This window comes from Staurois parvus, unplaced genomic scaffold, assembly GCF_062004578.1.
Source record: "Staurois parvus isolate SC_StPar_1 unplaced genomic scaffold, SC_StPar_1.0 ptg000147l, whole genome shotgun sequence".
In the NCBI taxonomy this organism is placed as follows: domain Eukaryota; kingdom Metazoa; phylum Chordata; class Amphibia; order Anura; family Ranidae; genus Staurois; species Staurois parvus.
Genome location: NW_028317943.1, coordinates 13,211,664 through 13,238,576, shown reverse-complemented (window position 1 = coordinate 13,238,576; position 26,913 = coordinate 13,211,664). Strand labels below are relative to the sequence as shown.

At 37.9% G+C, this 26,913-nt stretch overlaps 1 protein-coding gene across 3 annotated transcripts in view; it reads left to right on the top strand.

Annotated features, from left to right (window-relative positions):
• Positions 1-26,913, top strand: part of SYT1 (synaptotagmin 1) — a 627,989-nt gene that overhangs the window by 22,696 nt on the left and 578,380 nt on the right. Inside the window, exon 2 of one of the 3 annotated variants that reach the window (XM_089674049.1) lies at positions 18,677-18,754. The exons of the other annotated variants lie outside the window; for them this stretch is intronic. The gene's annotated coding sequence lies outside the window, so the exon portion shown is untranslated. The remainder of the gene's footprint in view (positions 1-18,676; positions 18,755-26,913) is intronic. 3 annotated transcript variants of the gene reach the window in all.

Sequence of the window (26,913 nt, the reverse complement as noted above, 5' to 3'; positions counted from 1 at the left end):
GTGTCTATCTAGAGCTACAAATTGAGACTACAGTTGTAGTCACCTTTTGGTTTCTGTTATGTGGCTTTCCCTCATTTGGCGTTATGGGTACGATTGTCTGTGTTTTACATTCTGATAAATGGTACCATTGGTAATGCAGCATAATTGCTTATATTGTCCAGAATTTGCCACCCTCCCCCATCCCATCTGATTAAGGCTGCAAAGCCTGGAGGCTACACGATGATCAGTGGAAAAAACAAGCCTACAAGAATATCCAATGAGTTGTGTTCTCTATTTGCATGCCACTGTGATTTATAGCACTTGAGCATGCAGTTCTCTTTGTGTATGCATTATTCTCAATGTAGAGTAACTCTACCTTGGATACTAATGTGATTCCCCAATTCACACAGGGGCACAGCATCCCCCACATGCAGGGATGGGCAACAACTTCCCTTATGTCCTCCACTGCTTTGTCACAATGCAATTCCAGCATCCAGTTCCAGTGGTGACAATGGAAAGTTTGCAAATTATCTGCAAGATGATAGTTGACCCCAACCACACATGGGGCTCCTCCCTGGACCCAGACATCCCCCTAATGCAGCTTCCGGTAGTGTAGGTTCCAGGCTTCACTGGGACTGACAAGTATTTGTGGGACTTTGCAGAGAAAACTGTAAGAAATGTAGCACATACAGTATTTTTAATGGGAGACCACAGTTCTATTTTAATTTTGAAATTCATACTGATCAGGGTTAATTTTATAAAGCAATGGAGATGGTTCACGTTTTAAATAAATGTTCACTTAGCTTAGTGAATAAGAGAAAACTATGTATAATTCAACCATCCAATCACAAGCTAGCAAAAACATTTTTGTTTCATTTCCCTTGCACATTATTGGGTATTGAAAGTGAGCAAAGTTTAATTTACATTTAGTCTCATTTACTAAGCAAGGAGAACATTTTCTTTGTGAAACAAACTTACCTTTATTTTTCTGAGTCAACAGCCTCTGCTCATTTAGTAAATCAATCTCTCTGCCTATTTTAAAGCTTAATGTAGTATAGTACACCTAAATTTCATAATACATGTAAGTGAGAGAAAATGACACAGATGTTCTGGAAAGTTATGGAATAGTGAAAAGCTGTATCTTTGGTTATTCAAGGAACAAAGACCAGGGTTCTTGGAAAAGACAGTATATTCTTGTCCTGATGTTTCTACAAAGGGAAAGAAACATAATGAACCCTAGCAAAGATACATATGACCTTATGTATGGACAGATAAAGGAGCATATACATTGTTATCTTGTCACATCACTCCCAGTAATTGGTTTGATCTGGGACAAAGACCTTCATATGTGTTAGATAAAATGCTCTTCCTTTACTGATCTGTGCAAGTATTACTTGCCAGCGTATATGGTTTTTACTGGTAATTTGCTTCAGTGGCTCTATCCTTACCCCTTTTTTCTGAATTCAGCTTTCATAAAGGATGGTTTAAAGGACTACAGCTGATGTACAGTAACGATTATATGATAAACAATTTGAGATCAAGGTGAGAGATTCTGTAGTACATGTTATTGTTCACTGTACATAGCTGTAATAAATGTTCCCTATATGGTAGTGTTGAAATAATATAGTGGTAGATATGAGCATATATTCAGGTATGTAACGTATACTTTACGTGACTCTGAAGTTTGATCGCAGTAAGGGTACTAGAAATTGTTTACTTCTATCTATCTATCTATATGGTAGTGTTGAAATAATATAGTGGTAGATATGAGCATATATTCAGGTATGTAACGTATACTTTATGTGACTCTGAAGTTTGATTGCAGTAAGGGTACTAGAAATTGTTTACTTCTATCTATCTATCTATCTATCTATCTATCTATCTATCTATCTATCTATCTATCTACCTATCTCTATATCTATAACTATCTCTATATCTAATGGTATGACGTGCTCTGGGTGCCACTTGAAGGGGAGAAGGGGGTGCTGCACAGAGGTGGCACCAAGTGGGATCTAAGGTGTGCTAGAGCACCCCCAAAATTGATTCTAGCACTCCCAAAGCACCCCCATCAGATTAGCAGTTCAAGAACACTTATTCAATTGTAAACTCTTAATTTTCTAGAATTGTCTCTTTCTGTGTGCCAGCGCCATGAAAAGGCATCACACTAATCCAGGGCAAGTAGCATCCAATATGGTCCCAAAGAAGAGGACAGAAATCTGCTTTTGTCTAGGCCTGCTCAATTTCCTGTCCTCTACCATGCTGTTGCTGTTGTACTAATTATACGGCAGGACTGATGTGAGAGCCCGCTGAGGACACTGACATGAGAAGGCTCTGAGGGCACTTATATGAGAAGGCTCTGAGGGCACTTACATGAGAAGGCTCTGAGGGCACATATGTGAGGTGGAACATTCTGGTGTGGGGTGGCTCTTAAGACAATGATGTGAGGAGTGCTCTGAAGACACTGATGTGAGAGGTCTCTGAGGAATCGAATCTGTTGTGGGGGGGGGGGGCTCTGAGGACACTGATGTAAGGGGACCTGGTTGTATGTGAATTGGTTTTGGTCCGTTTGGTACAGGAGTCAGAATACATCCATAAATGTATGTAAATCAGTTCACAGTATGTACAAAGAAATAGATACGTATAGCATAGAGTATTGTTCTTACATGATACTAGCATGAAATCCTGTACTTTTTCCTGATTTTTTCTATTCTTATTTTACTTGCACATGACTTTGTAGTCAAATGAACACAGCTTCATCTTATTCATTATTCACCTTGAAACGTGATAGTGTTAAGCCTCTACCCCTTTAGTAAATCAACAGAACGCTATACTAAACTAAACCTCAATAAATAAGCTACATATGCATGCAGACTTCCTTTGTTCTGCAAATTTACAAATATTTATTTTCCATTTTGGCACCAATAGCCCAAATTTTTTGTGTACTGTCAAATTAAAATATTTTCAAGGTGCATACTGTGTCTGAGGTTGATTAAGTACGATTTCATACATGAAATCAAAGCAACACAGCAGTCCTAATTGGAACAGACTGTGATGCTGGAGCTTCAGGCTGTGACAAAACACGTTCCAAAACTAGACCAAGCATTTTGCTATTGTGTTTATAAATAAAAAGTGTTATAGTGTGAATATGCTGACATTTAACCTTCACTTTCTACAATTTACTGTTTAAAATATTGTAACATGTTTGATGTAGAAGTAGATCTCTGTATCTGTGCTATAAATGGCATAAAATGAAACCTTATATCTAAGGGCCAAGGAATTGTTAATGGAAAGATTCACTCAAAGGAAAACAGTACTGGAAGAAATGTAAGCACCATTGCTGATGTCTTTTAAGAAGTCCGGTACCTAGATGCCTCTGGCTTTAGTACTTCGTGAATCAATGACCTCAAAATGGTGCACAGCTAAGAAAGTCAGAATGATATCAGAACTCCTGATATGCATAAGTTCTCCTGATCAGTGCTTCAGGATGTACTGTAGCCTTTTTTCTTCAACATGACAATCAGGCATTTTCAGAAGGGAAGATCGGCAATGGCAACCACCATGTTTTTTCGGTATAGATTTCTATTAAAGTATCTTAAAAGAATACCTGTACTGGGGGAAATATGTAGACTGCCTCTGCTGGCCTGAATTTGAATATGCCAGTTCTCAAGCAGCCTCTATTTTAAAGGATAAGTTCACCTTTAGTAACATGTTACACCTATATTCAGAGTGTAACATGTTACTGTTGCAACAGCCCCCACATCTCCACCCCTCCACGATTGTTGTTGTGAGAGAAGGCCAGGGATACTCTTCCAGCACCTGCTGTCACAATTTAAAAAACAGCCATGTGGGACTCTGAACACTGTCATGTCATTCATTTACAGTGATTGGGAGAACAAAAAGTACCAACAGCCTTTGTGGCTGACAGCTTGCAGTTCTCAATGAACTGCTAGGTCGCTGATGAGTGCTCTAGGTAGTTCATTGATGCTTCCTATCATTTAGTAATTGCCTGCCCATACAAGGTACTAGCAGACAGATACATTGACAGTCTGCAGGAGCCTGAGATTGCACCCGTGATCTGCTGATCGAAGGTGCAATTCTTTGCAGGCACCCAGTAAAAAAATAATAAATACATTGGTTTTTTTTACCTGCAAAAATGTGTGCATTTATTTTTTTTTTGTACAAAGGTGAACTTATACTAGACCTAGAAGAATGCTGCGAGTTACAGGAAAACTAGATATGTTTAGGATGCTTATGTGCAAGTATGCTTGCAGACTATAGCAGACATACCTTGCACAGTGCCCTTATGTGAAGTCCATAATTTCCCTTGTCACCTCATTGCTGTTGTTGATATCTTCTTATGGTCTTCTTATGAGCTGGCCAGCCAGGGATGACATAACTCATTCATATATGTATAAGACTTACTTTGTTCTAGCATCCATGGCATGCCAACATTGTGTATGTGCAGCTCAGTGTACTATCAGAAGAAACATTTTGGCAGGCAGGGAAGGAGCTTTTATGTAAGAAGAGGCATACAGAGATTTATTTACTAAAGCTAGAGAGTGCAAAATCAGGCTTGCTTCTGCAACCAATCAGTTTCTAACATCAGCTCGTTCAATTAAGCTTTGGCAATAAAACCTAGAAACTGATTGGTTTGTATGTAGACGTGAGTCTGATTTTGCACTATCCAGCTTTTCTGCCATACAAAAATCTACCGATTAGCTGTTTTTAGAAGACTTTCTTCCATATTTATTCAGAGTGAGGGCAAGACACCTGATCTGCATACATGTCCCAGGTTAGTGCCTTCGAAAGTACTTAAACGAACGGATCAGCATGTCAGCCAGCATTTTCAAAAGGAGAGCTCAGCACTAGCCTACTTCGTATTCCTCTTAGTACAGGTTTCCTTTAAGCACAGTTAAATTTTGCTTACGGAAGTGGAAAGTAGATTTATTTTGAGGTTTTACATTCTGGTCACGTCTTTCTGTGGTATATCCTTTTGTCACATTTAGGAAGCTATTATGCTAGATAGGTGTTTGGATGATGGCCATGTTGTAACAAGGTATTGATATTTTATTTGGTGGGATGGTGTTATCTAAAACAGACATTAAAAATAGATATTCAGCATGTGGTAAATATCTGATTGAGCAGAGTTATCACAAGAAACACTTGTCTTAGCATTCATTCAATAACATTTTGTTAGCTGCAAGTTGCTTTGAATTCAAAATTATTCACTGTAAGAATGCACAACTCAGTGTACATTCTGTGGTTTGGTGTCAGGATGAATTAACTCCTGTGTGCATGTGCAGGAGTTACGCCATCCAAGGCTGGAAAATCAAGATTGTAAAGACGCTGAACCAGGAAGAAAACCAGGTGAATATGCCAGGGGCTGATTAGATCCCTAATCTAATCCATAACTCTGCCTCAAATGAGATTCCTGGAAAAGGTATGTACTCTGGGTCTTGCAAGCTGACACTTCAGCAATGTTGTGAACATCGTCTCAGAAAAATGAGGCTACTCTGCATTTCCCAAATCTTGCCTTAAGGAAAATGCTAACCCTTGCCTAGGTGCCATGGATGGGAGCCAGAGGACAGCAAGTATATTCTCTTCTTCCTATACAGGTGTTTTTTTTTTATTTTAAGTAAGGGAAGGGGGCACAATTAGGTAAAAGGTCCATTTTAAGTGAAATGTACTTTAAGGCAGAGCTATGAATTAGATCAGGAATCAAGAATTAGGTTAAGTGTTACGGTTATGGTTAGGGTTAAAGGGGATTGATTAAACTATTGATTGGGCAAGATCTGGTATAAAGACATGTTAAGATTTAAGGTAAGGGTTAAGCATTACTGTCAGGTGGAGTTAAGGATTTTTTTTTGGAGTTAAGCTATTAAAGCTTAAGTGTTGACTTTAAAATTAGTGATAGTCAATGCTAGGGATACTTACAGATTAGTCTTTAATTTGAATGTGCTTCAAGAATTAAAACATCATTCCGAGAACCATTGCATTTGCATACTGTAAGTCTATCATCAGTGCTAATGAGAGGCAGAGAGTACTCTGGATCACATTGTATCAACTTCTGCTGACCAGAGTTCAGAGTGTATTTAGTGGTGATGGTGTGATGAATGCATAGCATGACAAAGCTTGACAAGTTCACAGGGACAGAATATGGAGCATCTAGCAATGTTTACAGATACAAAAGTTTATCATAAACTAATTTTACTAGCAATCTTAGAGTTGTTTCAAAAAATTACAGAACCATTGTGTCAAATCTTAGAAGGATCCTGTCATATCTCATAAAAAAAGCCTTCCATGATTCTGTTTAGTTAGTTAATGTGGTATAATACGTAATTTTTGGTAAGAATACTATAGGATGTGAAGAGACACAAATGCAGAAAAAAAACTAAATGAAAGTAGTTCTGTATTTAATAAAAAAAAGTATTGAATGCATATAAAATGCCACTAATGCTGTTTCTGAATTTGACTTGATTCCAGCTTCTTGTTAGAACAGCACTGTGCTTGGGTGGTGGCAGAAAAGTATCTTATCTGCGTTTACTACCTGCAGCAGAAAAAAGTCAGGACCTCAGGCTGGCTGTACTGTGCGGCAGGACAATGTAAATCTCAGGACTGGATAGGCAAAGACTAATTTTTTTTGGGGGGGCGGGGGGGGGGGGGGGGTGAGACATCACCCACACATGTATTTTAGTTGTTTATTTAGCTGTTAGCCTGGAGTTCAGAGTTAACCGCTTCCCATCCGCCCTATAGCAGAAATACTGCTACAGGGTGGCACGGGTGCGCAAAATCATGTATATATATATATATATATATGTGCATATATGTGTATAGGGGGTGCACGAGGTGTTACCCACTCCACCATTTGCAGCTGTCAATCACCGGGTCCTGCCCGGTAATTGCTTGCCAGCGCACGGCGATTGCCAAGCATCTCCGACGAGGGGGAAAACTACTTGTAAACAAAACAGTTCTCTCCCCTGTCAGCTCCTGACACTGCTTTGCATGGCTGTGCATAGCACAGCCATGCAAAGGAGCATGCTTACAGTGAAGCACAAACACACAGTCCCACAGTAATACACACACAGCAGACAGTTAGCACTGATCACTGTATTGATGTCACTGGGGATGTCAGTGACACCAAGTCAGTTGCCCCCAGTGTCAGAATGCCCACCGCAGACCCGCTATAAGTCTCTGATCACTGCCATTACTAGTAAATATAAAAAACAAATCCCAGTATATATACCGCCATTTGTAAATGCTATAAATTTCACGTAAACCAATTAATTTACATGTATTGGGATATTTTTTAGCAAAGACGTAGCAGAATACATTTTGGCCTAAATTTATGACAAAATTAGATTTTTAACATTTTTTACTGGACATGTTTAATTGCAAAAAGTCAAAAATATTGTTTTTTTCTCAAAATTGTTGGTCTTTTTTCTTATAGCGCAAAAAATAAAAACCACACAGGATATCAAATAGCACTGAAAGAAAGCACTATTCATGGGGAAAAAGGACATTAATTTCATTTGGGTGCAGCGTTGCATAACCGCGCAATTGTCAGTTAAAGTAACGCAGCGCCGTAACACAAAAAATGGCCTGGTCAGGAAGGGGGGTAAATCCTCAGGAGGGCAAGTGGTTAAATAAAGGTGGACTAGCAGATCCCATGTAGTTATACCCTATAGACTAAAGCCGATTTTCCAGTTTTTGTTAGCCTTCCTGGAAGCAAAATTAGGACTAATGTAAATGGTATCAGAATCAGGAGCAAGTAAAATGCAGAAAAATAGCTTGCATTACAGATATGACTGATATCAGTTTGAGATCAGTTCAAAGCTACTTTTAGAGGCTTTTGAGATGCATTAACATTGACTTTATGGAGGCTTAGATGTAAAGTAACATGATACAAAAGCAGCAATAAATGGAAGTGTCTGTTGTTCCTCCATGAGATTCAATTTATGTATCACAACCTGATATCAGCAACAAAACACAGCTACATGCATACCTAAGGCCTTAAGCTGATACTGCAAGTAGATACTCAATCTTGTATAGAATGCATTTGTAATACACACAGACATTCAAACACAGACTATAAGCTACCCACTTATCTTCCTACTGAAGTGGTAAATGCTTTGACTAAGCATTTTTACATGGAGCAGTGACATGTTATAAGCAGTGCTGTGTGAGTAACTTTCATAACTAGTTTAAGAATACTGGGGAGAATTCAGACATTTTCTGGTGCCATGGCCCTTTAAAATGGCCTGTGCCAAAACTAAAAATCTCTAGTGCCTGTTTTGGTAACTTTACTAAGACATACAGCAGATCAAGGGAATTCTTAATGGCGCCACTTTTACAAAGTGACGCTATTAATGCACCAGATTCAAAATGAATTTCCTCCAGTTCAGTGATACCAAAATTGAAGGTAATTAAGGCCTACTCTAAAGTTGCATACAGAGACAGACAGTGTGCCTGTCCCTTACCACAGTGTAGCAAAGCAGCATATTAGCAGCAGATTCTCCCTCCCTGTCACTGGTTGTTAAGGACACTGTCTGCTTCACATCTGACAGCTTCTTAACAACCAATAATGCTGCAGTGGGCAGGGCCTGGCAGACAAGCTGAGACACCAGTTCCCCATCAGGTCCACTCTGTCCTTGTAATTGACATCAGGCAGTGGGTGGGTTCTTTAACCAACAGCATGCTGTCTTTTGGGTAAGGATCCACCCACTGCCTGCTGTCAATCACAAGGGGAGCAAACTTGATTTGGAACTAGTGTCTGTAAAGTTCCATCAGGCTCCACCCCCCAGGTACAAAATGTTGTGCTGCTGCGCTGTCTGACAGCTTCAGCGACAAGGAGTAAGCACCACTGTACTGAGGTTGGGCTATCCACTCTCAGTATGTCTCCACACATCAGGGACATTTATTGTACATCAACATTTATTGGGTGGAGGCACATTGGAATTCTAAAGTGTGTCTTTGATACTGTTTATAAATTTCACTTATACCCCCTTCCTGCCTAGGCCAATTTTCAGCTTTCAGCGCTGTCGCACTTTGAATGACAATTGAGCGGTCATGCAACACTGTACCCATATGAAATTTTTATCATTTATTCACACAAATAGAGCTTTCTTTTGGTGGTATTTAATCACCAATGAGTTTTTTATTTTTTGCAAAATAAAACAAAAAACACATGAAACTTTTGAAAAAAAAACGCACTTTTCTGTTATAAAATTTTGCAAATAAATAACATTTCTTCATAAATAAAGGTCAAAATCTATTCTGCTACATTTCTTTGGTGAAAATAATAATAATAATTTAATTTGTATTTTTTTAAATTTTTATATATTTTTTTATTACATTATTTTTTTTTTGTACTATTTTTTTTTCAACACACTGTGACATTGAACTACTCTGGGCAAGTGAGCAGGATTTTTTTTTTTTTACACATTATGATTGCTAATGTATTTCATTGATATTTGCAATCATTGTTACTGAATGAAACTGATTCATTCAGTCTTTTGTTGTGATTATCTGTGATTGGGCAAAGCTGATCACATGATACAGATGGGCTGTGTATGGCCCTGTCTGTATAATGTGACTGCTTTGACCAGTCACAGCTAACATAATTGTATACAATGGATGGCATGACAGGAAGCCATCCATTGTATACAATTGACTTGTGATCTGCTGTGATTGGTCACAGCAGTCACATGACACTGGCAACGGACCAATGTAGTGATATGTCATCGAATGTGTCCCATGGAGACAGCCAGTGACAGAGTGCACTTCTGCGCGGCCCCGCGACCGCGTGATTGGATCATTTTGACAGGACGTCATATGACGCCCAGTCAAATGGCAAGTGTCCCGTCCGGCCATCAATCTGCTATAGGCCAGGCGGGAAGGTGTTAAAGCGGAAGTTCAGGTATGGATATTTTTGCATAGTCACATTAATCTACGTTGGACCAATATAAGTATGCATGTGTCATACCTGGAAGATCCCCGTGAGAGGTGATACTCACTCCATGAGATGGAAACCTCACAATCTCCACTCAGAGAATGATTTGCATTCTTTGAGCAAATTCAAAGTGTCCTCTGAATAGAACTGTACTGAGTGAGCAACATCCTATGTCCTCCTAAGCAACAGGGCAGCCATTGGGTAAGGGACCAGTAGTTAGCGATGATCACCGAAGTGAAGGTATCTACTACTGTACTTTCCAGCTTCCAATGGGCTATTTTAGGTATGGCACATACATTACTACAGTGGTCTAAGATGGATCAATATAATTATGCAGAAGCATGCATACCAGAACCTCAGCTTTAATGTTTTATACAGGTTTAGATTACTGAAACTCCAAACGTATGAAAATAAACAACAAAGCTGAATAAGACTATAACACAAAAGAACAATTTTAAAAGATACAAAGAGATGTCTCAGTGTTCAGCAAAGGTATTTTCACTGGAAATGGAAATGGTATGTTGGAAGGTTTTGCCATCAAGACAGGGAAAGTAAAGGGCACAGAAGAGATTTATCTGCCTTATAAAGGTAATATCAGGCTTGTCAAGTATGCTCTTAGGTAGGATGTGTACTCTTAGATGGTTAAATAGAGTAAGATTCAATTTAAAGGAGAAATAGAAAGTAACCAAAAATGCAGAAGTAGAATGTTGTGTAGTTCAATATTTATTGTGATTCTAAACTTTTTTTTTTCAATAAAAAACATGTTATACTTACATGCTCAGTGTAATGGTTTTGCACAGAGCAGCCCCGATCCTCCTCTTTTGGGGACCCCCACCAGTGCTCCTGGCTTCTTTTCCCTTCTGAGTACCCCTCTACCAAGCCACTTGCTAAGGGGAGTGCTCATGCAAGCTCGCTCCCGAGCCCTGCTGCCTGCATCCATTGACATCTGGCTGGGCCATTGACACAGACAGCAGGGCTCCCCACCTCTTTTTTATAGAATTTGATTGACAGCAGCAGGAGCAAATGGAATCTTGCTGCTATCAATCTGCCTTGTAAGGAGGGAGAGAGGAGAGAGCTGCTCTCGTGCATAGTGCTGGATCGAGATTGAGATCAGCACAGGTAAGTGAAAGGAGGTTACCTTAATGCAGAAAATACATTATGGTAAAAAAAAAACCTTAGGGCTTTAGAACCACTTTATTTGTGCCTATAGTATTTGTATCTAGACAATCTATGCTGTGTTATGAACAAGTCATGGTGCATTACTGCAACAGTGGACACTTCCATGTTCACAAATGTTGTTCATTGCAAACAATTAGATACAGCTGGAAGATACAGGAAGAGAACGCTAATCTTACATACAGGCACTTCAGGACTTTGCATTACAAAGAGGATCCCAAGTGTACATAATATCACTTTATATAGGGATAGCTTGTTTGTTCTTTTTCTCCTATGTAATTAGTGCCATTAACAGGCAAGTAAAAATACTTTTGTTTGGGTGTGTTGAAAAAAGAAAATAATAATTTACAGTACTTTGCCTTTAGGCAAGATATGACATAGTAAACCTGTTACAAATGGGAGAAATTCAATGTGAGAATATAATAATAATTGAAAACAAAAAGCAGCAGTGTTGTCCCATGTTAGCCATTGAGTAGTGCTAGAATTAAATTGAATGACATAATGCCCTGTACTGACCAAATTATTAAAGGTACAACTTTATAAAACACATTTAGGGGAATTCAGTATAGCTCTAAGAACACTTTTCTGGTAGTAGTTCCCATTAGAACTACTTGCACCTAATTCAGGCAAGCATTTGTGTCAGTTTTAATATTACCAACAAAGATAAAAAAATTAAGGTAGTTTTAACTACCATCACTTTAAAAACCTGTTATTATGGCAGTGACAGATTCGTAAGGAATTACTGCCAGTTCGCAGATTAGAAAACTGGAAATGATTAAGACCAATTCTGAGCTGATGTACAAGGTAGGGGGACATGTCATGGCTTCCAGCACAGGGCTTTATCCTCAGTCCGCTTTACCAGTTGTCTGGGAGATTCCTGGGGACTAAGGATATTAGTGATATCAGTACTCAAGTATGCCAATGCCCATATTTGGGAAAGGACTTGTATCACTGGTTGTGTGGACCCTCATGGAGAACTAAGAGACTAGTTCCCTATCAGGTCCACTTTACTTTGATTAACCTCTTCGTGCCAGCCGCACGCAAATGTGTTGCCTTCCGGCATCTGGGCCTTGATGCAGAGCGGCCGCACATTTGCGTGCAACTAAGAAAAACCTATGTGCTGAGAGCACGTGCCCTACGCGCTCCCAGCACACATGTCCGGTACTCACAGAAAAGTCCCGATCTCCTCTTTCGATCGGGACATTTCCCAATCATGTGACTGCCGTGACGACTAATCACGGTGGTCACATGACCCTAAAACCCCGCCTCCCGGCTTCTGAAACTCTTAAAGGGCCGGGAGGTGCCAGCACCAAGGGGTTAACAGCACATGGCAGGGAGTGGATTCAGAAGCCATAAGTAGACTGAATAGCAGCTATGGATCTGCCCACTACTGTGCGCAGCAAGGTGGACCTGATGGGGAACTAGTCTTTTAGCTCCCCGTCAGTCTTTACTCACACCCTATTGCAAAGCTTCTCAGCTATGTGCGACAGGGGAGGTGGCCAGGGGAAGGGGTGGGGGGATGGGAGCATACTATATATGGTATACAATTTGACCTTAGTTCCTGGCTCACACAGATTTCTTTAGAAACAGGCACATGAATCAGATGCAAACACCAACAATTGCAGAACAAAGGAAGTCCAATCAGCTGCACTTCAAGCAATCCACTTTGTTGAACCAAGATAAAACCAATACAGACAGTGGACCTACGGTTGGGGACTGGCAGGTAAACGCTTTTCACACTAAAGAGAGCGCTTATTCATTACCCACAGTGGGGGTGTCTGTATTGGTTTTATCTTTGTTCAGTAAAGTGGATTGTTTGGAATGCAGCTTAAATGAACCTTGCACCTAAAAAGCAAGGTCTACTGTATTCATTTGCCCCCCACCCTCCCTCTTTATAATGGCTGTAACACAAAAAGAAACAGCAAGGGAAAGGGGAGAGGAGGAAAGATAAATAGTAAACAATGCATGTGGTGCAGGGTCCAAATGAAAGTGTAACTGAAACTAAACGTTTTTTGTTTGGATTTGGATAGCGTAGGGAACACAGTTTTTTTTTTGCTGTCTGTGATCCATTGGTGAGATGTTTGACTCCCATAGAAAGGTCAAGAAGTGAGCGAAAAATTTTTAAACGTAAGGGAAATTCTATCTTAGATAGTTGTCACTGGAAAAAAGTCTATTGGAAGATTTTCCCTCTTCCTTTTTTTTGTGACAATCTAAAATCCTGGATTTTTCATCACTTCCTGTCCATGTGACAGTGGTCACTAGGAGACATAGAGAGTGTGAATCTCCCCAACAGGAGAATAGCATTTTGGCTTTAGATACACTTTAGGACAGCTGATAAAGGGCATCACTTGAACACCACATTTTTTGCTTGAAAGAATAAATAACAGAGGTTACATTCAATGGAATATGATTATTTAATTTGGGGATGTGTATAAAGAGTTGATGTGTTAAAGTGTTACTAAACCCAGGACCCTGCATTCACTACATCTGGTCTCCCACAGTACACAGAACATGGAAATGCAATGATTTCAGTAAATATAAACTGCTAAATACTTTTTCTCAGCAGCAGTTAGAGTAGTCTTGTGACTTCTATCAGTGTCCAGCAGAGCACATGTTAAAGCTAGTAGGAGGAGTTTTCATTTTGCTCTAGGAGGATACAGAACCCCTGACCCCTGTCTGGACAGTGCTGATTGGCCCTGTGCTGATCACATGCACTCTCCCAAGAAAAAAAAACTCTCTAGCAATACACACCAAACTGAGCTTTTGCAGAGTGACTCCACATGATATGTCTTATCAGGAGATAAGAGATGGACACTGGAAGAAGGGGAGGATCAAGTCAGGATCAAACTGCGTTTTTGCACAGTGGAAAGGATTAACCCCTTAGGCTCCACAGTGAGTATAACAAGCATGCTCTACTGCATATACAGACTGATTTTACTGTTGTGGGTTTAGTAACACTTTATGCAAATCTCAACATTTTCTGTTGAGCATAGTTCTGCCCTCTGATTACTCCCAGACTTTCATATATGACCTTAAAGAAGAGGCAGAAAACAGGGCCAAGCCTTCCTTTTACAGAAAAACTCAAGAGCTCAGCTTCCAAAATCATAGGATCTACTGGTGATTTTGATAAATTATAGGTTTTGAATGTAACATCTTCTTATACATTTTCATCATATGCTTAGTTAAATTGACCAATCTTATTTTACTATATACCAGTTTTTATTTAAGAAGCTTGCAACTGTTACCATAAAAGTAGCTCTTCACTGATGTGCAACAGTGACATTTTTCTTGCAATCTAAAATAGGCTTATGCAAAATCCATTAAAATCTATTTTCATTTCTAACCTTGCAGTAATACAAATACCATTATTAGTTGCTGACACTTCAGAAATTTATGGATTCAGAGTTCGTGGGCAAAACTATTTCAGCATTTCTTTTCTGTTCAGTAAAATAGGCCCTTCTTTCTTCAGACCGCATACCGAAGAATGTGATAAACTGTAATGAAAAAAAATGAAGTTTTGAATAATGGTGAATAATATGACCTGGTGTTTATGATTAATTGTTTATTTAAAGTTCACTTTGTTGATGCACACATGTATCAAAAGATTAAAGTCTATATCACCCTAAAATATCACCCTAAAATCATTAAGCCTAGGTTCACACTATGAATTGCATATAAATTGCACACAAACTGCACCACATTCCTGTACAATTCACATGTGATTCAGTGCAGTGCAGTTTGAGCCCATTCATTTTGAATGGGCTCAAATCACACTGCATCTGTACCAAAAGTTGTATATGCAACAATTTTGGGAACGCACTGCAACTAGATCACATGGTCATTTTCTACCGTACGATCCAGTGCAGACAAATGCACTGTGTTTTTGTGACCTGCATTTGGGGTGTTTTTAAGATTGCACTGACACCTGCTGAAGATCGAAAGGGCAGTGCGACCTGAACACAGTGTGGGAAATGTGTACTGATCATGGGTTTCCAGCACCGCATTCTAGTGTGAACCGAGGCTAGCTCTTACCAACTGAAGGCTATTTAAAACAGTTTGGAATACCAAGATCTTTCTTTCTACTTTCCCCACTATCTTTATTTGCTTATGATTTTTAGTGCATATAGTTATGCTGCTTTTGATTTATACAGATTGTCTGTCTGTCCTTCAGAACCACTTTTCTGAATGTTGGACATCAGAAAATCTCTATGGACTTCTGTGAGGTCAGTTACATCACTGAGTATGCTCGTGAGAAATACTTGTGTGTGTAGAGATCAAAAACCAACTCTGTGAAGCCAAGTTTCACCTTTCAGTGATGGCCTTGGTAGTATTATTTACATCTGTACACAAGCCTACACTGAATCCATAACGCCTTGTTTTTACTTTTATATTGAAGAATCAGTAAATGTTGTGTTCCCCTGTTTAGTAGTTTGAGCACAGGAGACTTCTGTAAGAAATGTTCAATGATTGTCAGGTATTACAAGGGGATAGTAACTGCTGGTCTATTAGCTCAGCAAAAGTCTGAACGTTGGTGGACAGTAGAAGTGATTCTGGCCATTTAACTACAGGTGCATTTCAAAACAGCATGCCAGGCAAAAGTCCCAATATCAGGATCTGGGTTAACATTTTTGTTTATGGGAACGTAAGGAAGCAACAAAGATTATATTCACTGGGACTGTGCTTTAAGCCGTTCTGCCTCTACAGTAGGCAATATTGTTCAGAATGGAATCTTCTATTTTTCATCTTTGGTGTCTAGTGAAGAGCAAGGTGGCTGTAAGACATATCTCATCAACCTCCATCCTTCTTACATTGCAGTGGTGGCTTTGCCCTTTGGTTGACACCAGGCAAGAAGGTAATAATGTATGATCACACGTGGTCAGAAGACGCATAGATTCCTTATCATGCTCTTACTTATATGTCCTATTCTTTTTCCTTAGCCTCTTGTGCATTCTAGGCTACTATTTGGACAATTTAGGAGCAGTTGCAAACTGATAAGGCCATCCTTATGTTCCCTCCTGTAAGCGCTTTCACTGCTAACCTGATAAACACTGCAGAAAAAATACAGCCTTGACTTTCTTGGAATACTGACCCTCCAAGTACAAAGGCTAGTTCTATGTAAAATACATTGAGTGACAATATTTAATGGATACATAATTGGATTAAAGTGTGATTTTAAATAGCTGCCTTGAGTTCCACATTAAGTTGGATTTTAGTGGAACTTGTCATGACTGATTAAAGTGCCAGTCCTACAGGTACAAATGCTAGTTGGATGTAAAAATACATTGACCGATAAGGACATTTTAATGGATACATAACTGGATTAAATTGTGTTTTTTAAGTGTCTGAAGTTGCACTTAAAGGAGAACTTGTCATGATTTAACTGATACATTAAAGTAAATGCTGTCTAATTTTTTTACAATCCTACAGTCTTAGGTGACAAGTGTCTGTTGCAGCAAGATAGATAAAGTTTCAGAGTCAGTTTAGTGAAGCATAATATGTGTAATATTTTCATTTTTGAACTGTTTGCTAATTATTGCAATTCAAAAATGTTTTTAATTTATAAAAAGTTTTATTACATCAATTGCCTGAGTTACCATGTGAGTTTTATTGATACCTTTTGTCAGATTTTTGTATGTTATTGCAATTAATGCATGATTTCACAGATTATAACTCCTTGGAATACTAATAGCTTTAGGCTGAGGTTATTTGAGATGTCTTGGAAGACCAGAAAATAAAACACTCTGAGATGGGAAAAAAATGCTTTATGAGATAAAATAATATTGTATGTGACATAAAGGACATGTGATGCCTTTCTATCAGGGTTTTTTTTTGCGCACATGTTAAAATCTGCATTTTTGCTAAAACAGACAATTATATATTTTCTGAAGCAGAGGCCCTGAAGAATAAAATGCTGGCAGTTGCAGTTTTCTATGTCATACGATATTTACCCAACGGTTTATCAAATTATACAAATGTTTGGAAATATATAAAATTCAGGGTTGTATCACCTAAAGGAGTATCGAACATGTCAAGCCTTAAAATTACCCATAGAGATGCTTAAAAAGCCTTTACAGGTTATCCGTTTAGAATTAACCATGAATAATGATACTGGAATATTTTCTCTCACTCTGATGTTTACAGTGATACAATACCTCACATGTACATTACATATACATGTGTGCCCTATGTGTGTGCTTGCATTTCGGTGTGTGCTTTTACAATTTTTTACAATTATTTGTAGTTATTTATTTATATATATTCAATCACTTTTTTATTTAGTTATTATTTCCCTTAACTTTATTGCTGTCACAATGAGACTAATAAGCAGGTGACATGTCTTCCTTATGGAGCTAATCCATGACAGCTTTGATCCCAGAAGTTACTTCTGGTTTCATTAATTGCAGAAAAAGATCGGGGAACAAATTGAGGGAGGGGGGGGTATTAAATGTACTGTAAAAGTGATTGGGAGACTATAGCTGCTGGGTTCACTTTTACATGACAACCAAGATTTGGCTAAAAAAATCAATACCAAGTTCTTGACTGCAGAGCAACTGTGAGTTTGCTTTAAACTTTGACTACCAGGACTTTTATAAACATGGCTTGGTAGATAATGGGTTAAAAAAAAGCTTAAACAACAGGTTCATTCATTCACAGTATTTAAGCAGGTGAATTGAATGTTTTTATGCTAAAGCTATTGTGAGATAAAATATTGTATTTGGTAAAACAATTCACACAGAGTTTAGTAAATGTATCATATTGCTTTTGCAGTACCATGGCCAGCAGTTACTGGCCATCTAGAGTATCTGCTGAATTGTGAACAATAGATAACACCAAGGATTTGAACAAAATTATGGTTAAGAGATCTTCTACAAGGACAGCCAGAGTGTTTCCTTTATATGCAAGGTGGCAGGGGTGTTACTTATTACTTTACATGCTTGATAGAAAAAGAAAGCTATAGCTTATTAAGTAAATAGCAGATCCCAGATTGCACTAATGTCTGTTATGATAAAAATATATGGCAATTCCAATGGATTGACTAATTGTAGAGGTTATGTACCTGTTGTGAAGCAAAGAATAGCACTGGAATAGATATGGCCTTGTAAAATAAACAGTGTCGGTATTACAGGTTGCCATGGAACCTGATACATAATAAGGGGGCCATATACTTAGAACTGTTGCAGATAACTGTCCATGAGAGGAAATCCAGGTCAGAGTGCTGTTGTTATACGTGAGAAATCCAAGACTGTTACAAAAATATTGCTTGTTGAAGTTACTAACAATCAAAATAGAAGATAGTTGTTTATAATGTTTTGTTAAAACCCAATTTTAATATTGTTATGCAATCTGAATATATAGCAAAAACAATACTGTGTGTGTGTGTGTTTTTTTAAGTGTTAAAAGTTCTTTACCACTAAATCAAGATGCCCTGTACAGTCAGCATTCAGGAAATCCCTGGACTGCTGCTCTCACCGCTAGACCAATAGTCTGGATCTCTAGCCACCTGACATGTCCAATTGACAGTGCTGTTTATATTCATATATTATATATATTCCTTGTTTTTATTTTTCATAGTTTCATACATGACCAAGAATTCCCAGAGCATTGTGGATTAGCAAATGAGACAGCAAAGCAATAACCATCTCTTTTCAGGTGAATTTAACTTTGAGCTACTTATCTCTTGAAATAACATGCTTCTTATAACAGGCGGTAGAGAGTAAAAAATAAGAAAAACTGTTCAGAAGCTAGAGCTCTACATTCTGACTGAATAAATGACCACACAATAATAATATAAAATATTTTTTGTTCATCTGGCTAAAAAAAATATATATTTTTAAGTTTCACCCAACAATAAATATAGATATCCAAAACCACTGTACACTGCCTTTAAATAATGTATGTGTATCCAACATTATGTCTATAAGCTAAGCCTGACTTGGTTGCTGGAGTTGTGTATTATGGATAAAATCCTCTATCTTTGGTTTGTAGGAGTTGTACATTATGGGTAATATCCTGTATCCATTTGTACAGGTCAGGATCATATATTCTTGTTTACTTCTAGAATGATTGTAATTTGATTTGTTGATACAACATATTACTATGAAGTTGCAGAGTAGAAAAAAAACAGAAGTTGCAGTGCATTACTTGCCCAAGTGACTTGTATCTATTCTACATTCATGTACAAGAATGGGAAGTGCAAATTTGTATTGACATTAATATTAAAAATAAAGTGGTGTTTCCTTAATGTTTGGTATTCCTTTCCACTCCACTTCTTACATTTATTTTATCTCTACTATGGAAAGACAAATACTTTTGTCCTATAATTCTTCACCACAGGGATTACCCATTTCTTATAAGTTCATTTGTTTTATCAGTTTTGTACAGGCTCAATCCCTGTATTGCCATTCCCTTGATTAAAGCACATTTCAGACTGTATATAATGCTTATTCAAGATAAGGAGTCTAAAACTTACAGGATTTCTTCCTTCTACAAACATTCATGATACAAACTTTATGAAGGGCTTCTAGAACATAATACCCTGCATTCATAATCCTATGTAATAAAAAAAGATGAAAGAGAATTTAAGCTGTATACTTCAGGTTGTAGAATCTTAGCTTTGGTATTTAATTTAGTACATTTATTTAAAAAGCATGCAGTAATCCCTTTGTTTTATTTTTATGAGCTACCTGCTTTGTTTGTGCTTCCTTTGTATTTGTTTTGCTATATCTAGGACTTGGCGAAACAATTTACTTTTGAAACAGCTGTCACCAAATCAGTCCTTGAGAGTCCATGAATCTCCCATAGTTTTATTACGGAGGGGTATTCAAATCAAACTGGGACTTTTAATTTTTACAGATGTAAAAAGGAATGCTAGCATGGCAGTACTACACGCAGTAGTAAGTGGCACGTGTATTATATTACTAATACTTGGCTCACATGTCGTGGGCTAGTTCAGGGACCGTTAATCAAGCTGGCAGACAACAATGTTAGTGCATGCATGGAACAGTGTGTGGTGATGAAGTTTCTTGTGAACAAAGGCATAAAACCTGTGGATATCTACAGAAGACTTCAAGCACCATAGTGTAATGAGATGTTCAGCCACAGTAAGACATTTGAATGGTGTAAATTTTTCAAAAATGACCATACACCAGTCAGTGACGATCCTGGACATGGTGGTTCCCAGCCCACAGCAGTCATTCCTGTGAACATTCAACATGTGGAACACCTGATCCTGGATTTACTTTTTGGCAGAAACAACAGTAGGTCATTCATTTATAAGTGATATTACTACCATCAGTAAATGAAAACTTCCTACTGTGCAAGCTGCCCAGCGTCTTTGGATATTTTTTGCATGGGCTTCCCTCTTAAAATCTATACCAGACCCTCAGAAAATGTGAGTCTGATATACTATATATTTTAAGGGAAACCCCATGTCATTGTTTTTTTCCCATTAACATATCATCTAGGATAGTGGTCTGTTATAAATGAAGAAAATCTCCAGCCATTTTGTCTGCAAACTGAGAGAATGGCTAGAAAATGTTACCAAAAATTTAAACAGCATTTTTGTTGTAGATTGTATACATCATATAGGTAGGCCAGTTCATAGGAATGTTTAGGGCATCCCCCAAGCATATTATTTAAAGGAATTTTGCAGATCTATTGTTTCACTCTAAACATTAATAAAAGAGTTGCTTTCCACAGAACAGAATGGTGATGTGCTGAAGAAGGATTTGATAAAAGAAGTGTATTATAGCTTGATATTTATGCCCTGTTTTCAGCCGAGCTTGATCACAGTAGCGGTGGTGCATGTAAGGCCTGGGAAAATGACCTGGATTGTCAGTTCCAGGTGGAGGACTGGGAGCATATTAACACCCTGGATACAAGGGATCACTCAACGTACATACACAGGAAAATACCTACAAAATATGTATCCACTGGTACAATGTACCGCACTTATCTATAACCTTCCCATACCCTCAAAACCTACCCGCAATCTCAATATTATCAAAATGTCCATAATAAAGTCCAAAATCCAAAATTGCAAAAATCCAAAAAGAAATCCAAAAAAATACTCCACACTCTCCAATTTTCCAACTGTGAAAATGTCCGTTTCTTCACTCCAATCCAATATACCTCAAAAAAATATAAACTAAAGTGCATTATCTTTCACACTATAATATATGTGATATCATGCAAAAACACTAGTGATAAAATATGATAAATTAGAATCAACACGTGAAGTGAAAATCCACACAACTCCACTAGTGATCTTGTGAGATAACCACTTAAATACGTGAAATGCCACAAATACACAATTAGTGATCAGTGAGACAATGCGCAAGATCAAATAGGTGCCACCACTCTGCGTTTAGGATAATATACTATTACCCTCTTTCAGCTTGCCCAGGCGTTATGTAAATCCCCATATGCCAGAAGGTTTTCTTCTAATGGGAGTATGCAGATAGCTTTCCTCTTATGGGAGTAAACCATGGAATCACCCGTTCCTCATACAGCAATGGGCATTGGGATCCCCGTTCCTCACAGGGCAGAGAAGAGCACACTCAGTGGAGTAATATGTATAAAGACACAAATTTATTCACCGCTTACATTTCATAAAGTGCCGTCTGTCCTACATTTAGTCCGTCCTATGCTTAGACCATATCCAAAATGGCTGTGCTGCTCCTTCAGGTTTTGCGTCTGACGTCACGACGCAAAACCGGAAGGAGCAGCGTGGCCATTTTGGATATGGTCTAAGCATAGGACAGACTGAATGTAGGACGGACGGCACTTTATGAAATGTAAGCGGTGAATAAATTTGTGTTTTTATACATATTACTCCACTGAGTGTGCTCTTCTCTGCCCTGTGAGGAACGGGGATCCCAATGTCCATTGCTTTATGAGGAACGGGTGATTCCACGGTTTACTCCCATTATCTGCATACTCCCATTAGAAGAAAACCTTCTGGCATATGGGGATTTACATGACGCCTGGGCAAGCTGAAAGAGGGTAATAGTATATTATCCTAAACGCAGAGTGGTGGCACCTATTTGATCTTGCACATTGTCTCACTGATCACTAATTGTGTGGAGTTGGAGTGGATTTTCACTTCACATGTTGTTTACACGTGTTTTTGCATGATATCACATATAATAGTGTGAAAGATAATGCACTATATTTAGTTTATATTTTTTTGAGGTATATTGGATTGGAGTGAAGAATCTGACATTTTCACAGTTAGAAGATTGGAGAGTGTGGACTATTTTTTTGGATTTCTTTTTGGTTTTTTGCAATTTTGGATTTTGGACTTTATTATGGACATTTTGATAATATTGAGATTGCGGGGTAGGTTTTGAGGGTATGGGAAGGTTATAGAAAAGGTTTATGATATTCTGCACTTTCAACGGTGAAAGTTTTACTTTTCTTTGGGGAGTTATAGAGCTTTTTGATTTAAATGTACCGCACTTACTGCATAGAATCACCCCCGTGGTTACAGACTGTTGTTGGCGATGCCTAACACATTAAGCCACTTTTCTCCACATTTGGTGGATTTGCCTGGGCCTGATCCCTTTTTGGACCAAAGTGCATGATATTATGACTCAAGTGGTGGGAAAGGCAATAGACTTTGTGACGAGCCAATAGTTGCTTCACCATTCGGCCCTCTCAGTGCAAACATACAAAAAGTCCCTGTTGATCCATATGGTTAACACTGCATGGTTGTGCGAACTGGTACATTGGATGGACACGTCGCCTCCTAGCATAAAGGAGTGGTTTTTCCATTTGAACAGACTGGAGGAGATGGAGGAGCTGATTCTGACAGCCCAAGACAGGATTTCATCATTTACTGCAACTTGGGCATTTGTTACATTATAAAGCCATGGATACCTGCAAACAAATTATGTTTATGGAGCCTGGTTCATACTGGAGTTACCCATACTCTTGATACTTGGTCTTCCTCTGCACATGTCATCTTCACTCCACCTGTGCACTTAGTTGATGGTTTGTGATACTGTTGAGGGTAGGTCTGGCAGGGGGACTGTTTGTCCTCTGATGTGCACAGGAAACTGGCTGAGTGCGACAACCACTCACCTTCCCCAACCTCCTCCCCTTTTTCCCTTTTTTAAAAATTAATCATGGGCCTGTAAAAGTCTACTCTGGATGCCAATCTTGTATGCTCTGATTGATAACATGGGAGCCTCCTCAGTTTTATCTTGAGATCTAACTCTTATGTATTTGGACATTATGTGCTACTGATGTGTTCTTTGTCTTTGCATTGGCTTGTACTTTTGTTATGATTTAACTCTGCAACAACGTATGTGCACTGTGCATAAGACCCTACAGTCCTGGCTGGTTTTATTAGGCAGAGGCCAGCCCATGGACTGTCAAAAGGACTTTTATACTTGTTCCAGTACCTTGGAGGAGACCAGCTTTGGTATTATGTTTTGTTTTTCTTTTTGCTGTTGTTTTTTTCTTTTTTGTACACTCTCTCAAACTAAAATATTATGGAACAAAAAAAAACGAAGTCTATTATATGTAATTCTATGGTGTTAGAATTAAAACCTGCCAGACTAAGAAATTTCTAGCATGCAAAAAGTACTGTTTTTCTTTAAAGAGAGAGGCAATCAAGAGAATGCATGAGATTCCAGTTGCTGGTGGAAGTGCCCGCATGTGTTGGATGGAAAAAAAGAAGTTTAAGGATGAAAGAGGAATAATGAACACTATTGAATTCTCACTGTATTGAAGAACATTGACACTTATATTGCTATTTGGGATTTTGGTTTACTTTTGTTACACTGTATTATTTTTGTTACAGCTTGACTTTTTAAAATGATTAGTTCAGTGACAGGAGTGAATATCTGCAAATCCCTGGAGGTGGCCTCTTTCATAAACTACCCAATGAGGTCCAAAAGAAGTCTGTGAAACTTATTACCTATATGTTCCAGGCAATGCGAATTACTATACCTAAACATTGGCAGCAGTCAGTTGTACCACTTGACTATGTGAAGCAAAAGCTTAATTGGATTATGGTTAATGACAAACTCACCTGTATTCTCCATAATAACACTAAGAAATTTGACAGAACATGGGGCCCATGGATTTGGTACTTGTCAGCTCCTTAACTGGTTCCTGGATGACCTCTTTCTTTCTCCCCTTTCCTCGTTATTCTTGCCTTCTTTCTTTACTCAGCCTTCTCTTACCATTTACTTTGACAATGGTCATGGGACCCTCTGAGGCAATGGCGATGCATTTTTTTCAGTTTTCTCATTTATCCCTTTCTCTCACCCCCACCCCACCATTGATCTCCTCTTCTCTGGTATAATAATCATCCTGATTGCTTTGATGGTACTTTGTTCTACTACCACTATGGTTAGTGGTTGGAATCTTTGATAACTTGACTATATAATACCTGCTTCTCTAGGTTGTTGTTGTTCACTATATGCTTCCTTATTTGACTGACCTGTGATTACCTGGATAACTATTGCCTCCCTTTGGATATAATCTCCTGTTACAATGGTGATAACCTGAGATTGTGACTCTGTTGTTGTCGACATTTCAATTTTCTGTAATTAAACATTTTCAATAAAAATATTGGAAATTAAAATTGTTAGGAGTTAGACACTTAAATGCTGCATCATACCGTAAGTGTATATTTCTATATGTTTTTTCACTGGGGATTTGTATGTGAGATGTAGCAACTTATACTGTACATAGATTGTTGTTTCCTATAATCCTTACAATTCATTTTTTTATTGCTATTTGTAAATGTGGAGTAGGGATATATACTTATCATTATACAGATTTGCCATTTCACAGGCAAGATTAGGGCATCCCTAAGCATGTTATTTAAAGGAATTTTTCATTTTTAATGTTTCACTTTAAGAGATAATAAAAGAGCTGCTCCCTACTTCAAAGAATTAAGTTTTTTGCATTGATACAAGTCCCCCAAAGCAGTAACCAGCTCCCCAAGCATTTTGCTTGACAATCACATGCCTATTAGCATGAAATGAAAATGGCAAAAATTGATTTTAAGGATTTGGCTCCAATTTACTTCAGTGGGGTTTTGATCAACATTCGAACTCAGGAGCAGTTTGGCAGATGTCCTGCAAACTGAATCCAGGTAAATTTTGCTCATCACTACTTATCCAATCAATGAGCATTCACTGCAGCCTCATTAGTGGGAATCCTTTCTCAGGAGAAAGCATTACATTACACATATGCAAAATCAATATAATGCAAATCACCATATTTATTTTATTATTTTGATAATTATGTTATTTTGAACTATATTTTTAATTTTCAATAGCTATAGGAATAAGAGATACCTGTCAGGTTCTGTAATTCTTCAAGGTCATTTTGAGCTAAAAGAAAAAGGAATATATACTGTAACTGTAATTGTAAAGTGAGACAATAATACATCTTAAATATTAACGTCACATAACAGACAAAATACCTTCCTAGGAATCTGCATACACAGATTAAACCCTGTATATGCAGCATTGTAATTGTTTATATCTTCCATACAGTGTTCTGTATGCACAATTCTCCTCTATCATCAGGCATAGAGGAGAATTGTGCATACAGTATTCTGTATGCACAATTCTCCTCTATGCCTGATGATTGTTTTGTCTGACCTATGAGCAAAAATAAGATTGAGATCTATGCTGTGTATTCAAATCACCACCTTTTAATCTCTGAGATCTTTAGGTAGAAGATCTACCTTGGAAAATTAAAAATCTAGTCTGGTTAATTACTTAAGACTTTAGCAACAGTATGCCTTTACAGACTTTTCCAGTTTAAAAAAAAATACCATTTGACTTGAAAATACTATTATTTTTATAATACATATCTAAATCTAATTTGCTATGATTTAAAACAAACATTTTTTTTCTTTAATATACTAAAATACATAGTACAGGAAGGCACAGATCTCCTGGGATTTATATCTATGCCATGGGCAGTTCTCTATATAATATACAAGTTCTATAAATGGTTCCAAATACATTTAATTTCTGCTTGACCTAGGGCAGAATGTGGCTCATACATTTAAGATATGTATACTTTTATTTTATCTTTACTCCCTTAGTTTCATATACCCACATAAAACAGCTTGGTATAGCATTTATTAAAGTTTGGCATACCATTTAATTAGACATAATTGCATGGAATTTTTACCTTCCCATTAAGTTTACATTGTTAAATTATGGATAGTCTGATTTCTTCCCACAATCTAAAAAAATCTGGTAGCTTTTCCAGCTTACAGTACAAGGATATGAATCTGTATAATTGCTTTATGATTCTTACAGGAACAATAAATTAAAATTTGGATTGAATTGAATGTGGATACGTACTTCATGATTCTTATAGAGACAATAGATTACATTTTTTCTAGGTCACTGTAGATTGATGTGAATCATAAAGAATCATGAACAGTTGCTAAGTGGTTGGCACTTAAGCCTAGCAGCACTAGAGTCGTCGGTTAAAATCCCAGCCACAGATCTTAACAAAAAGAAAAAGTATGTGGGACTTTTATGGTGCTATTATGTTTATGGACTGTGGAAGGAAACCCATGCAAGCACAGGGAGAGCATGCAAACTCCAGGCAGATAGTGCTGTGGCTGGGATTTTATCTTAGTAATTGATATGCATGATCCATCAGCACCAAGTCCCAAATGTTACAAATCTTAACAAAAAGTGTGTGGGACCTTTAGGATGCTAGTGTACCCTCAGGATAGAACAATTGAGACACTTCAAACATATACAAATATTGAATTTTATTCCACATAGTAAAACACTAAACATACAAATCTTCCCATA